We start from the raw sequence: 15927 nt of genomic DNA on the forward strand, positions 1-15927 counted from the left end.
AAATTGAATTTTTGCCCGTCTTTAATGATCTCATTAATGGCTTATCAGGTATCTGTGCTTCCACCAGCAGTTTTACACCTCTCCAGTCCCATCACCCCAGACATTTCCTGTTGATATTGTTTTGTGAAGGCTAATGAGGCTTCAGCTCAGAGCAGGAACGATGTGATTCCACACAAACTGAGAAGAGGTTGATCTGACAGATTTGGATGCAGCAGGAAGATGCTGAAAATAATTATTTGCAAATGTGTCTGAATTTCTGAAAGGAGTTAAAGCTCCTGTGCTGGCTTTTCCCTCTCTTTCAGGGTCACCTCTGCTGTATCACCGCTGTCCTGGACATCAGCCTCTCCAGCCGAGATTAAATTCAAATATTCATAGAACAACAATTAAACTCGAGGAATTAAAAAGGTCATTTTAAAGCCAGTTCCACTGAACTGGAAAAGGAATCTTTAAAACTTAATATAAATTTTGACTTAACATTAAAAAAAAAAGTCAGTCTGTTTTCTCCTCATAATTAGACACGTTTAAAATAAAATATAAGAAATTCATTAATCATTTCTGTATACTCATAAAGCATTTCTCTGCCTGTTAAATGTAACAGAACTGCACCTTTGTTTTATCTTTGCCGGGAGCTACTTCACACAAGGAATTTCTAAGATTATTTCAAGATTTTTGCATTAGATAATATTTTTGCATTAGATAAAAGGCAATAAATAGAGAAGCCAAACTTCTTGCTGTCAGTGAAATTAGCTTGTGCTTATAGTAACCATTAACGTTACTGTAAAAATTCTAGGTAAAGTTTAGATTTCAAATTAAATTCCAGAGGTGGCACAGCCAGACCTGTGTAAGGCACCTGGATGAGTATCCTTGCATTATCCATAGGTTATTTCACCAACATCCTCGTTTTCATTCTATGATCAGACTCTAATTTAATCATGATTCAAAGATAAAATATTTGAAAAAAGCATCAAACTTCTTCTTACAGCGATGGACTCCAGGTGCACAAAGAAAAGCATTTTGGAGCTGCCTCATCTGCAGGCATTCACAGCATCCCTGCTTTTATCAAACATCTGGGATGTGGAATTTTGTGACAAGAATCCTCCACTGGGGGTGTGTAAAAGTGGAGCATCTCCACAGTAATATTCCAAGAGAGGATTTCTGTTCACCCATCGAGGGTCTGAGAACTCCCCAAATTAACTCCACAAAGCAACGTGCCCTATCAGGCAAAATCAGGAACAAAATGCTTTGTTCTCAGCATTGAAAACACTGTCCCAAGGTTTTGTTTTGATGGATTCACACTTCCAAAGGGAGCAGCTCTGCTCCAGAGTCTCGCTTGCTCCTGTTTTCCCCAGACTCCCACGGACATCAAAGGCAAGGTGGCTTTGTTCAGAACGGAGGTGTTTTCACAGGGTTCAAGAGTGATAACAAACTCCTCCGTGTGCTGATCCTCTCCAAAGATTTCATCCACTCTGGAGATAACAAACACTTAAAAAGGAAGGAATAACAAGATGGAAAAGGAGCATCCAGCACCGTTCTTCAATGACTTCTCTGAAAAATTATGGTGGCGATAATCCATATATCCAAATGGAAGTTCAAACATTCCAATCCTAAAAATCTCTTACCTAAGGTGGAGGAGAACATTTCACAGGGTGGAAGCACCAGCTTTCAACCATCTACAAACACTAAATGATACCAATGTCCTGCCTAAGACCAGCCTGACCCTCCCTGCTCACCCTGGCTCTGGATGAGGCTGAGTTCCAAGGGGTGAGGAGATGCCTTGGGCAGCAGGTCCTGGGTGTGGGGGACCTTCTCCAGAGCTCTGGAACTGCACTGCTCGTGCAGAGACAGCTCTGAGGGCACAGTGTGACACTGGCCCAGCACAGCTCCACCACTGACACAGCCCCATCCCCAAAAGAGATCCACCCTTCACATGGCTCCATCCCTGTCACAGCTCCATCCCTGTCACAGCTCCATCCCTGTCACAGCTCCATCCCTGTCACAGCTCCATCCCTGACACAGCTCCATCCCTCACACAGCTCCATCCCTGTCCCTGCTCCATCCCTGACACAGCTCCATCCCTGACACAGCTCCATCCCTGACACAGCTCCATCCCTGACACAGCTCCATCCCTGTCCCTGCTCCATCCCTGACACAGCTCCATCCCCAAAAGAGATCCATCCTTCACATGGCTCCATCCCTGACACAGCTCCATCCCTCACACAGCTCCATCCCTGACACAGCTCCATCCCTGTCACAGCTCCATCCCTGTCACAGCTCCATCCCTGTCCCTGCTCCATCCCTGACACAGCTCCATCCCTCACAGAGCTCCATCCCTGTCACAGCTCCATCCCTGTCACAGCTCCATCCCTGTCACAGCTCCATCCCTCACATGGCTCCATCCCTGTCCCTGCTCCATCCCTCACACAGCTCCATCCCTGACACAGCTCCATCCCTGTTACAGCTCCATCCCCAAAAGAGATCCATCCCTCACATGGCTCCATCCCTGACACAGCTCCATCCCTGTTACAGCTCCATCCCCAAAAGAGATCCACCCTTCACATGGCTCCATCCCTGTCACAGCTCCATCCCTGTCACAGCTCCATCCCTGACACAGCTCCATCCCTGACACAGCTCCATCCCTGTCACAGCTCCATCCCTGACACAGCTCCATCCCCAAAAGAGATCCACCCACCCTTCACATGGCTCCATCCCTGTCACAGCTCCATCCCTGTCACAGCTCCATCCCTCACACAGCTCCATCCCTGTCACAGCTCCATCCCTCACATGGCTCCATCCCTGACACAGCTCCATCCCTGACACAGCTCCATCCCTGTCACAGCTCCATCCCTGTCACAGCCCCATCCCTCACATGGCTCCATCCCTGACACAGCTCCATCCCTGTCACAGCTCCACCACTGACACAGCCCCATCCCTGTCACAGCCCCATCCCCAAAAGAGATCCACCCTTCACATGGCTCCATCCCTGTCACAGCTCCATCCCTCACATGGCTCCATCCCTGTCACAGCTCCATCCCTGACACAGCTCCATCCCCAAAAGAGATCCACCCTTCACATGGCTCCATCCCTGACACAGCTCCATCCCTGACACAGCTCCATCCCTGTCCCTGCTCCATCCCTCACACAGCTCCATCCCTCACACAGCTCCATCCCTCACACAGCTCCATCCCTGACACAGCTCCATCCCTCACATGGTCCCACCTCTGACATTTCTCCATCCCTGACACAGCTCCATCCCTGTCACAGATCCGTCCCTCACACAGCTCCATCCTTCACATGGCTCCATCCCTGTCCCTGCCCCATCCCTGTCCCTGCTCCATCCCTGTCCCTGCTCCATCCCTGTCCCTGCCCCATCCCTGTCCCTGCCCCATCCCTGTCCCTGCTCCATCCCTGTCCCTGCTCCATCCCTGTCCCTGCTCCATCCCTGTCCCTGCTCCATCCCTGTCCCTGCCCCATCCCTGTCCCTGCCCCATCCCTGTCCCTGCTCCATCACCATCTCAGCTCCATCCCTGTCCCTGCTCCATCCCCGCTGGCTGAGGGATGTTTTCTCCTCTCCAAGGCCTCACTCTGCTGCAGTGCCCTACTTTCCTCTTATGCTTTGTTTAAGTTTAGGTAAAAAAACCCCACCCAGCCAAAACCCCCAAGAGCCTCGACAACAAACCCACGAACAAAGAAGCAAGTGACTACTTTTTAACATGGGATTGAATATTCTTAAGCAGTTCTGGAAAATAAATAAGACTCAAATCCTGTAATTCATTCTTCTATATCTGAGTCAATACAATGTGCACTTTTTGTAGGTTGGCTTTTTGCTTCCAATAGCTTTGTAATAGTCTTATCCAAAAGATGAACTGCAAATGATTTTCCTTTTTTTTTTTCCTTAGGTTTTTTTTTGGCATAAAGTTCTTTTCTCTCTTGGAAACAAAGATTTAAAGAACAGAGATTTTGTTTTAAAATCTACAGCAAATAGGCCTTAGGTTTGATTATTTACATTTGGATATTAGAAGACTTTAAATAATCTGCCAGTGAAAGACAAATAAATTAAGTCTTCAGAATTGAGAGAACAGAGTTTTAATCATGTTTTCTAAGAGGAAAAGGATAAACTCTAAAATGTAGGTTATTACTTCTCTCTGCAATATCATTGCAGTTGCAGAGTGAGAGGATAGAATGATCTGAAAACTGTTTGGACATTTGAAGAAAAAGTTAAAAATATTCAAGGTACCAGAGAAACTGAAGGTTTGTAATAAACACAGCATGCTCTGGGGAAGAAAGGATGATCCAAGTGTTGAGATGAGTCCCATAATTATAGGACATGGCCATAACAGGCAACAGAGGGAGCAAAACCAGTTTAACACAGATTATTTGGATTATACTGGTTTAATATACACATATCTAGTGGTTTTATACATTGTCCTAAACTAGTAAGAAACTGCAGACCGAAAAACAGTGCATCCTTTGAATTCAGAATTCAATTCTGGCTATCCAAGCAGTTGGTTTAACTCAGTGGTTATGGATATTGCTCTGCCACGGGTCTAATTCCCACATCCCACATGGAGAACTTCACCGGTTTTAGTGGCTTTGCATCAGCGTAGGACTAAAATCCACCCGCAAAACAACGCAGCGGGAACAGTTCCAAACACAGGACATCTGGATCATCTCTGCAAAACAGCATTTCCCACTGTCTTAGTGCTGACCAGCTCCACAGAGGTGCTTTTGGGAATGTCAGTGCTCCAGGATTCACTCCTGCTCCCCGCTCTCACTCCTGTGCTTCATCAGCCTGGTTAGGGTTTAATGGCAGCTCTTATTGCAGCACCAGAGAACACAATTATGCAAAATGAAGCTGTTGATAACTGGGCCATTCCTCCATGGGAAGCCTCGATTTTGTAGGCTGGAAATGGAGATGTAGGAATGGTAAAATCTTATTTACAGAGCAGATCTCTCCCTGGGCAGTTCCAGCAGCACAGCCTTCCAAGAGTAGCTGCAAACTGATTACACCAACACTTTTCCAAGGATTTGTTAATCATTTCAAACAGGCAGCTCAATATTCTGTCAAAATAACTTTTTGCTGTTGCACTGGGATGTCTTAAAGCTTGACCATCATGGCTTGGCTTTAAAAATGATTTTTTCTCTTGAAATAACTCAATTTGTGGATGAAACAGCCTGAGATATCCGAGATTTCAGTGCACTCAAGAGTTCAAAATTAGTTATCTTCTATCGCAGCCTACTTAACAAAACCTCCCCGAGTTTGTTAATAAGGAGAGATTTCAGGACAAAGTATCCAAAAATCCAAACACTTGTAATGCTCTCAGTCGTGACCACAAAAAGGAGATGTAAAAACTTGACAAATCCTACCTCAGAGGAATCCATCGTGTTCCAGGAGAAACAATACCCAGCCATCAGAAAAGTTGTTTGACATTATTCCGTGAAGAAAGGGACATTTGTAAAAGGATTCGTGGGAATTAGAACCAAAATCTGAAAAACAAATAGGATTTGATGATGAAGCTCACATACAGAAGTTACAAAATGCTCCCACAGTTTAAATCTGTTAGAATGCATTATATAAGGACATATAAAATCAGCTATAATCTGTATAAATACAGTGCCTGCAGCTTTGTTCATGGAGCAGGGACATGAGGAATGACATCTCTTCCTAGGGAAGCTCCCCAGCCAGGAATTTGCTTCCAAAATTGAAGACAAAATACATGATGGGAGTACAGAAAGCAAGAAAAGAAAGGCCAGAAAGATAATGAACTGCTCAGAGTGCATCAGCACCCTGGCTCCTCTTTTACATGTAAATATTGTAGCAAAAACAGATTTTTAAGGGTTTTGGGAGAAGTGAAAAAAGTAGATTTGCACATGAACAAAGAAGACTGATTTCATGACTGAGTATTTTTTTAGCTGTGCATGGGAGTTGTTGTCCCAGTGTGATCCTGGCAGGAGTCAGCCCTGGAAGAATAAATGACAAAAAATAAGATTTCAGAGATGTACAAGCTGTTAATAGCACTAGAAACAAATCAAACTATAGCTGAAACAATTTAAAATAGAAAACCTGGCTGAGAAATTCACAGGACTAAATTCCATACTCTGTAAAATGGGAAAGGCATTATCAGCTGGTTTTTTTTCAGTGGGTAAGATAGCCCTTATCACAAAAGATGCGATATGGACAAGACTTACGTGTGGAAGCAGATATTGGAAACCTACCATGGAAACAGCAAGTGAGGCCTGAATATCAGAAAAGTTTTGATTAATGTCTCTTTTTACTGTTCTTCCATCTTGGCATTCAGTTTCTGAATTAAAACATTTTGATTTCTGCCGTTGGCCAGCACAGGCACCGTGCTGAACTCCACCTTGCAAGAAATCTCTGCAGCTCGAACGTGTCCCAACATCCTTTTAATGCATTTCCACTTTCCCTGAAGACGCCGAGAATTGTTCCATTGATTCCGAGAGCGCTCGGCTCAGCCCCGTGGGACTGGGAGATAAATGTGTTACACATTCCAGAGTGAATCCTTAAAAAGAGGCTGCAGGAAGATGAATGCCTTTGCAGCCATTGTTTCCACAGTGCCAATAAAAAATGGGAAGGAGAAGGGATTGCGAGTCCCGACAATCTATCCTTGAAAATATCACCGGGAAAGTGCTGCACTTTTCTTAATGGCACGGATATTTCTTCCACTCAAGGAACTGTGCACAGATCAGGGAGGTTGGGGTTGTCCCATCCCTGGAAGTGTCCAAAGCCAGCTTGGAGCAACCTGGTCTATGGAAGGTGTCCCTGCCTGTCCTAGTTTAGGGTAAATTAGGGAGGAAAACTCCAAAGTTTGGAGTTTTCCTCCCTAATTTGCCCTAAACTAGGACACTGCCCATGGCAGGGCTGGAACTGGGTGGGTTTTAAAGTCCCTTCCAACCCAAACCAGTCTGGAATTCTATTTTTTTAAGGCTTTTTCACCAAGGATTCGCTGCTGATCCAATCAGGCAGCACAAGATGACTCAGAGCTGGCAGGTCACAAAGAAGTAGCAGGGCACAAATAGCGAGCGCTTATTTCAAATTAGTTCTGGTCAATATAAAGACTTAAAAATTTACCCAAGACAATTGTCAGATAATTTCAAATAATGGGGCTATCTGAGAAAACTGGTCTCTGCTGGTGGATGTTCTCTGAAATCACATTGATCCAATGACTTATGAATTATTTATTCAGCTGTGCCCTTAACCTGAAAAGTGAGGATTATTGATTTCACTTCATATATCATATCGTGGAATCCAAACAGAGGGAAAGAATACCAGGAGAAAATGGCAGGGAAAGAGCCCCTCAGCCTGTGTTTATCTGTCCTGTAACAGAGCAAGGTGGAGAGCTTGCAACAGCAAATCTGGGAGTCATTCTGCCTTCAGCTGCATCTGCAAAACACCAGAAAGAGGATTTTTCTTCAGACTTTGAATAGCAGAAGAATGCTTTTTGATTTAGGTTGAAAATAAAAGTATTTGTCTCTGATTTCAAACAGAACCACTGTTTTTAAACTTAAACTTCAACATCCAAGGAGAACAACGAATGTTTGTGCCACTGGATTAACAAGTACGGTTTAGGGAAGAGTAATCAAACTTTAAAGGGAATTTTCTAGGAAGAGCTGCAAATGTTTGTTTGTTTTTAGCACTGACTTTAGCACTTTTTAGCACTTTTAGCACTGTTTTTAGCACAGAGAACAGTAAAAAAGGAAGGGAAGAAACAACAATATCGTAAGTTAGAGTCCAAAAATAATAAATATTAATTCCTTCTCATTAATACATAATTAGAAAGAAAACCCCATGGAGTGGGAAGGTACAAAATGAGCACCAAGCCATTGGGATAAAACAGCCAGACATTTCCCATGGGATTCCTTGTCCATGAATCCTTCCCTGCTCATCCTTATCCAGCTTTTTCTCCCTTGGACTCGGTGACAATGGGAAGCTCGCGAGGCTCTAAAGTCGTGTCATTAAAAAAGGGATTACAGGGACAAAATTCAGCATCCCTGTGCCCTGAACAACTTCAGATCACAACAGTTTCCAAAAAAATTCTGGCTTAGAAACTGTATTCCCATGTCCCACGAAGGAAAACACTCACTTTTAGTTATGAGACTCCTTTTGACTCCAGTGAGAATCACAAAACCTGTGAGAAACGCTTGGACTTTTTATTTTTCGCGGCTTCATGCAGCAAAATTTGGGAATCACCACTCCAAAAGTGTTCCCATCTCCAGCTGTTGGAAAATACAGGAAAAAAAGATATTAAGGAAAAGCATTATTCAATGTTTTGGGTATTTTTTGGGAAATATTTTCATTGTGTTGTAAATTAATACCTTTATTAATTAAGTAATTCAAATAAAGCCTCAGAGTCTTGAAGGGAGGAGTCAGCTTTGAGGACACCTTGCCAAAATTGGCTAAACTCCTCTTAAGATAGTTCATAACCTACAATAAAATACAGGGCCTACAAATAAACCATTTGGGGGTGTGTGGAGATGTCACATCCATGAAATGGAACATCTCTTCTCACGGTGAATTTTGATGAACTATGGGAGAAGAATTAAATATTTTATTCTCTGTTCCCTGCCCTGCTCTGGAGTAAAATCCATCCTGCGAGGGCCAACAAAAAAAAAAAAAGACAGGAAAAAGAAATCAATGTATATATTTCTTCTTTCAAATCACAGTTGGCAAATTAGATCCACATTTCTTTGGGAGAAATTGCTTTAGCACAAATCACCTCTATCAAATGAGATTTCAAATATCTTGTGTTTCCAAGGTTTTCATGGCTGCTTATATAATCCAGTTACTCTATAGGAAGAGTTATCCTCTGTCCTGGATTTATTGACACAATCTTAGCATCATATTTCACATTTTGGGAGATATTTTGGCTACATGTGCTCAGCTGGTGCGATTTGGGGACTCCTGAGGTTGGATTTGCTATGGAAACACCATTGACAGATGGCCAAACTTTCAAAAGAGAGGCACAAAGATAATTCCATTTCCCACAGCTGATGGACAGCAGGATAGGAGGAATTTTAACTGATCTCACCGTGGAGGTGGGCACGTCAGGAAACTACTGGAAAAATGCTGATTATTTCACCTGTTGAGTGAAATAATTGCCTCACAGAGAACATTTGGTGCTGCCCTGCTTGCAGGGACTCTTGGGAAGTGTCACAGTGACGGAGCAGGGAGGCAGCACAAAAGAGCAGCCAAAGCCCCACCGAGGTCACTGACAATGGGATCACGCAGGGGTGGATGAATAATTTAATATCAGGTATTATTTGGAATGTATTGTCCCGTGGGGTGACATCATTTTCAGCAGGACTGGGAACACAAAGCATTTTATAGCTTTACATCCCAGACATGCTTCTTTTTCTTTTGCCAAGTGGGCAGGGAGGCACCACCCAGGACAAATCAATTTCAAAATGCCTTTGATAATTGATAACATTTGATAATTGATAAAATTTGATTATTGATTTTTGAGATCCCCACACCTGCAGAGCTGCCTCCAGGCCCAGGGGTCCCCAGCACAGGGAGCAGCTGGAGCTGCTGGAGAGAGCCCAGAGGAGGCTCCAGGATGATCCCAGGGATGGAGCAGCTCTGCTGGCAGGAAAGGCTGCGAGAGTTGGGATTGTTCACCTGCACAGGAGAAGCTTTGGGATGAGCTCAGGGTGGCCTTGCAGGGCCTGGAGGAGCTGCAGGAAACCTGGAGAGAGACAATTCCCAAGGGATGGAGGGACAGGACACAGGGAATGGATTCAAACTTCCAGAGGGAAGGGCTGGATGGGATTTTGGGGAGGAATTGTTCCCTGGCAGGGTGGGCAGGGCTGGGGCTGCCCCTGGATCCCTGGAAGTGCCCAAGGCCAGGCTGGACATTGGGATTGGAGTCACCAGGGACAGTGGGAGGTGTCCCTGCCATGGCACGGGGTGAGAGATGATCTTTAAGGTCCCTCCCAACCCGAACCATTCTGGAATTCTAGGAAGAAAAACACAAACTTTGCAGTCTCAGTCCCAACTCCAGAGTCTGTGGATCCCTCTGGGCTCAGTCAGAGCTCCTCACATCCAGTTTTTCCCTCAAAGACCTGAAATATCCCTGTGCCAGCTGAAGGCTCCACAGCTGTGCACTGTTGGGATGAAGCAGCAGGAGGGGCACTGAAATTTCAATTTTTAATATTTTACCATTTATTTTCTTTTTGTGAAGAAATGAAATTTCACAGAATTGCAAATTAATGGAATTTTGTCTGCAAAAAGACATCAGGATTTGATTTCCCCCCGCTTCAGATTGTCAGAAATATAAAATGAAGCCTTTTACTCCTAAAATAGGAATTATCACTGAGTAGAAATAAACACATTTTACAATTTATGATGCACCAATGTTTAAGCTTCTGAATCAAAACATTGCTGTTTGGACCTGTGCCTACCTTCACCTCCTTTTAAATCTCTTTCTAGCACAAATTCTTTTCTTTTCTCTCTTACAGGTGGAACAGGGGCTGATAGAAAAACATCTATTCAACAGCAGCAGAATTTGTCAAAGCTTGATCTATGGCTCACTCTGCCTCTAAAAAACAGCTTTTCATAGAAAGTTGATGTGTTTTTTTCATTACTGAGGCAGCTCTCTATTTAATATCAGCGTTCCAGCATGTGCTATTGATCCGTGTATTGGAACAATTCTTACAGTTCAGGCTGGCCTGTGGATTTATTAAACATTTACTGGCATTTTCTCCAAGGTCAAGGCCATGCACGTGCATGGATGAAGCCAATGAAACATAAGGGGCATGTCCTGTATGGTTCTATATTAATTAAAACTGAGAAATATTTAAATCACAAAAAACACAGATTTAGAGAGCAAGCGGATTCATTTAAACCACATTTCGTTTGGGATGTGTTTATGCAATGGATCTGAACTTAAATTCAGATGTAGGATTTGAAGACCAAATAAATCTGAAATATCTTATTGAGTTCAGCCTGGCTACTCTGGATCCAGCCAGGCTGTGGAGAGGAGAATCTCCCCAGCTGGAGTGGAGTGACTGAGTGGGCAATTCCACCCCCACTGAAAGATTTGAGGGTCTCAAATTTGAACAAATCGACACTAAATATGGTGGGAGCTCTGGGAACCAAAACTCCTCCCTGAAGGACCGAGAAGCACAAAATCACAGATTTGGGCTGGAAAGGAGCTTGGATCATCCAATTTCACTCCTGCCATGGCAGGGACACCTCCCACTGTCCCAGGCTGCTCCAAGCCCTGTCCAGCCTGGCCTTGGGCACTTCCAGGGATCCAGGGGCAGCCACAGCTTCTCCCTGTGCCAGGGCATTCCCACCCTCACAGGGAGGAATTCCCTCCCAACATTTAATCAAAATCTCCCCTCCTACACCTTAAGGCCATTCCCCCTTGTCCTACCACCCTTTGGAGCACCTTCTGTGTCCTCTCCTGTGAGCTCTGGATGTTCCTGGGCTCATTTCTGGTGATCTCATTCCCTGTTGAGCATTCCAGTCCTTTCCTGGGCTGTGCAGTCAGTCCATAAATCTGGTCTGGTTTTATTGACAAGACCTGCAAAGCAGGAACGCAGAGATTGTTCAAAGCCACCTTCCACCCACCCCATCCTGAATATGGAATCATTTTTATAAGGAAAAAAATCCTCAGGATTTCACAGAGCAGCCTGGCAGTGGTTTCTTGTCCTTGTAAACAATTTTTGAGGCGTGTGAAGAGCTGCAAATGGCTCTGCTGTGAATCGATGCCTCTCAGGTATAAAAGGATGTATTGTCACAGGATAATATCTCTGCTTTTCCCCTGGTTTCGTGGGGTTTTTTTCCTCAATACTGTCAAAACAAACGCTCAGCTTGAAAATAATTCTCGCAATATTTTGGGTTCTCACTTTGTCGCTCGACAAATGCGAGCGAGTCAAAACGAGAGGGATTTGTCATGGCAGAACCAACGGCAGAACTAAACACGATCCACGTCCATCCCAGAGCTCTGGGCGCTGGGGAATCGGCTCCTGAGCGGGGAAGGATTGCCCTGCAACCCCAAATCCCAGTCCCAAAGTGCTGCAGGTGCCACCCTGGATATAAACACTGAGGCTGGAGATGATGACAGAACCCCTGCCAAGCGAGGAAACGTCGTGTGGCGTTGATAGAACTTCGCAGGGATCCACATCCCAAACTTTGTTACGGGATTGAGGTTCCTTAATGAATCAAAGTCCCTCCCACCAACTTCCCAGGCAGTCTTGAGCCTGTTGTCCCTTTGGCAAGGCTCTTCCAGAGACAATTTACAGTCTCCACTACAATTTACTGCTTCCACTGCCTTTTTCCCCAAGTTTTGTCTTTAATCTGGGTCCATCAGCTTTCCTTGTCCGGTAACTCCTTCCAACAGATTATTTCAAAATCAAAGTGCAGTCTGAGAGTCCTGTTTGGTGAATTAAATGACATTTTCCATAAGGAAAGTTGGCCTTTCATGATTAATAAATTAATTGGGAAAACAAACAAAAAAAGCTAAGGAAAATGGATGCAAATCCATGGATGCAAGTCTCAGAGTTTAGAAGATTTAACCATGAGAGGTAACCAGGAATCGAATCAGGAACCATAAAAACGTAGAAAAATAGGAATTATATTGCTGTAAGAACTCTCAGATATTAAATTTAATTTAAATTAATATATTTTTAAATTGTCCTTTAGTGCAAAAGCAACTTAAAAAAAAATGCTAAGCTAAATTCACCTGCACAGGGCCATTTTTTAAAAGGGATTTAAAACGTTATTAAAACAGACAAACCCAGGCACAAAAGAACATCTGTAATTTTAGCAGATGATTACTAACTGCACTAATTAAGTAGCTTTAATTGACTCAATCCAAGTCAAGAGACAATTCATGTGCATATTGCTGCAAGACTCAGCAATCATCATTTCCACAAAGTAACTTTTAAGTGAGTTATCCTGCAGCTTTTATTGCTCCCAGTCCATGATTTACAGATCCCCAGGGCTGTGGATCACTGCTGAGGCACAGGAGGTAACCAGGAAAAGTTTGGTCACTGTTCCCACACCTTCCCTGCAAACTTTGGAGGGTCCCAAGTTTATGGAAGATAAAGAAAATTAATGGGAACAGAGGGAATATATTTTCTGCTTTATTACTTTAATAAGCTCTCTAAATTTTTGAGCGCTTTTAAAATATCAAACCATATCTTCTTTCCCCTGAAGAATTCCTACACTTCTGCCCTTCTTAATTAAAGAGATGGAATATTGAAAATTCATTTAAAGGCACAAAACCAAAACATTTTCATTTTTGCAATCATTGCTTCTATAAAATAATTTCTATACCTTGAAATGTAACCTAATCTTGTTCCTGAAAGTAGGCAGCTTAAAATCATGGAATGGCTTGGGTTGGAGGGGACATTAAGGATCATCCAGTGCCACCCCTGCCATGGCAGGGACAATTTCCACTGTCCCAGGCTGCTCCAAGCCCCATCCAGCCTGGCCTTGGGCACTTCCAGGGATCCAGGGGCAGCCTCAGCTTCTCTGAGCACTCTGTGCCAGGGCCTCCCCACCCTCCCAGAGAACAATTTTATCCTAAAATCCCATCCATCCCTGCCCTCTGGCAGTGGGAAGCCATTCCCACTTGTCTGTGAAGAATAAAACACCATCAAAAAATCAGTTAACCAATGGCACCCCCACACACCAAATTTTGGATAACTGAAGACACGGTCCTAGAACAGGAAGCATCAAGGTCTCATTTTCTGTCGTCTCATGATCTAGTGGAAGGTTCCCTGGGATATTGGGAAGGAATTCCTGGATGGGAGGGTGGGCAGGCCCTGGCACAGGGAGGAGCTGTGGCTGCCCCTGGATCCCTGGAAGTGCCCAAATCCAGGCTGGACAGGGCTGGGAGCAGCCTGGGACAGTGGGAGGTGTCCCTGCCATGGCAGGGGTGGCACTGGGTGGTTTTTAATGTCCCCTCCCAACCCAAACCAGCCTGGAATTCAGGGATTCACCCCCACAACACCTCCATTTACCTGTGAAGCCTGACAAGAACAATTAGCTCCTCTACTTGCCATGAAATCCCTTCATGGATTTGCAGCCTGGTGTTTTATTTTCATTCCTTCCCTCCAACCCGAATGCATTCAGCATTCCTGGCAGCCAGCAGCATAAACCTCTCACTCTTTTATTTGCACTCCCCAGCTCTCTTATTTATCTTGCTTTTTAGATATTTCAGGCTCAAAAGTTTAACAGAGCATTTTAAAGTTCCCTTCCCAGGTCACCATTGAAAGGAGCATATTTTCTCATTTATTGCCAGTGTTTTACAAGGGATCAAAACCTCCAAATTGAGAAGATAAAGATCTTACCTAAAGATATATAAAAAGCTTTGTACTAGAGGAAGAACTTTAAGGCTATTTTAACTCAAACAAATGGAAAAATCTGAACTAAAAGTGAAAATATGTAAAAGTAGCTCAGCTATTTCTGAATCTTTGAACTTTTACTGTGACTACCTTAGAAATGGTTTAAAACTTGTTTATTTATGGTGCAGTCTCCTCTAGAAGATAGAAAAGGTAAACTATAGCTATAATTTGTTTTCACTTTTAAAACTCTTACCTTTTTCCTAAAGATGCCCCAGAAAAAATGTTCGTAGCCAGCATTCTGTGGTAAGTTTAATTCATCCTCTTCTAAATAAAAATATATGAGGGAATAAATTCATCTGAAATGTACTTCTCCATCCCTGAAGAATGTTCTTCTGTTCAACCCCACAATGTTTTTTCTCCTCAACAGCTTGAGAAGGACAAAAACATGAAATTAAACTCACCATTTTTAAGATACAGGCCTGAATCATTCTTGGATTTTTCCTTAAACATGGTGTTAAAATTTATATGGGACAAGATTGGCAGTGCTGACACCACGTTCTCCTTTTTATTTACTGGTTTTGGGGAGGGAAAGTCACAGCTTTAGTCAGCTGGGAGCTTGGCAGGGCAGTTTCTGGTTTGAAAATCAACACATAAATAAGTAAATAAATCAAAGCACTGTCCAGACTTGAAATCCAGCTGTCAGGGGTGATGTTTTAGTACCACACCTGTGAAGTTTTACAACCTTTCCCTTTTTTTAACCTTATTTCTCCCCGTTCAGCCCGGGTGAGTGAGCACAAAGCAGCAGGTGAAGCTTTTTTCAGCACAAGGAACTGCAGAGGAAAGGGAAGAAAAAACCCTAAAACCACAGGGAACAACTGCAGCACAAAACTGAACCAAGGCAGAGGAAAACCAGTGAAGCAACCAGAACATGCAAGAGCTGCAAGGAGGAACAAAGAGGGACAAATAAATACAGGTAACACATTGCCAGAGTTTTAGAGCTCTAATGAGAACAGCCATTGAAAACTGATTTTACTCTCTGTGCTTTTTTTGATTGTGAATTCCAGGCATTTATAGGGATTTTTTATTGGGGTCATTTACGGAAGGAAATGATAAAATTTGAGGAGGTCAGTGCTTGGAGGGGTGGACTCTGGGGCAGGATGGGTTTGGCACCTTGGGGATGGTGACAGACACAAAAATCCCAGGCTGCTGCAGGGTTTGAAAGGTGCCAGAAGGAGCTGGAGGCTGGAAAAGGCTCCAGGAGCTGCTGGATTCTGGCAGAGGTAAAAAATGTGGAATTACACACGTGGGAAGGGAAACCCAGCAAAGAGACAACACCTGCGGGAGAAAACATCGCCCTTTGCCTGAAAAATTAAGATGCTATGTGGCCCCATAATGCACTTTCCAGCTCTTTCTACCAGATACTCTTGGAGAAATATTAAAACTGCCTCATGCCTGAAAAAATACTATTTGAAAAAACATGATTTAAAATCAGACAGAACTGACAGAAGCTCCATTCCTTCATCCCCAGAGACTCAGGTTGGGGTTCCAGCAGCACATCCAACGCTGGCAGATGGCCCACACACCACTCCCCCCCAAACACTTGTTCCCAGCCAG

This window comes from Poecile atricapillus, chromosome 8 (assembly GCF_030490865.1).
Source record: "Poecile atricapillus isolate bPoeAtr1 chromosome 8, bPoeAtr1.hap1, whole genome shotgun sequence".
Lineage (NCBI taxonomy): Eukaryota > Metazoa > Chordata > Aves > Passeriformes > Paridae > Poecile > Poecile atricapillus.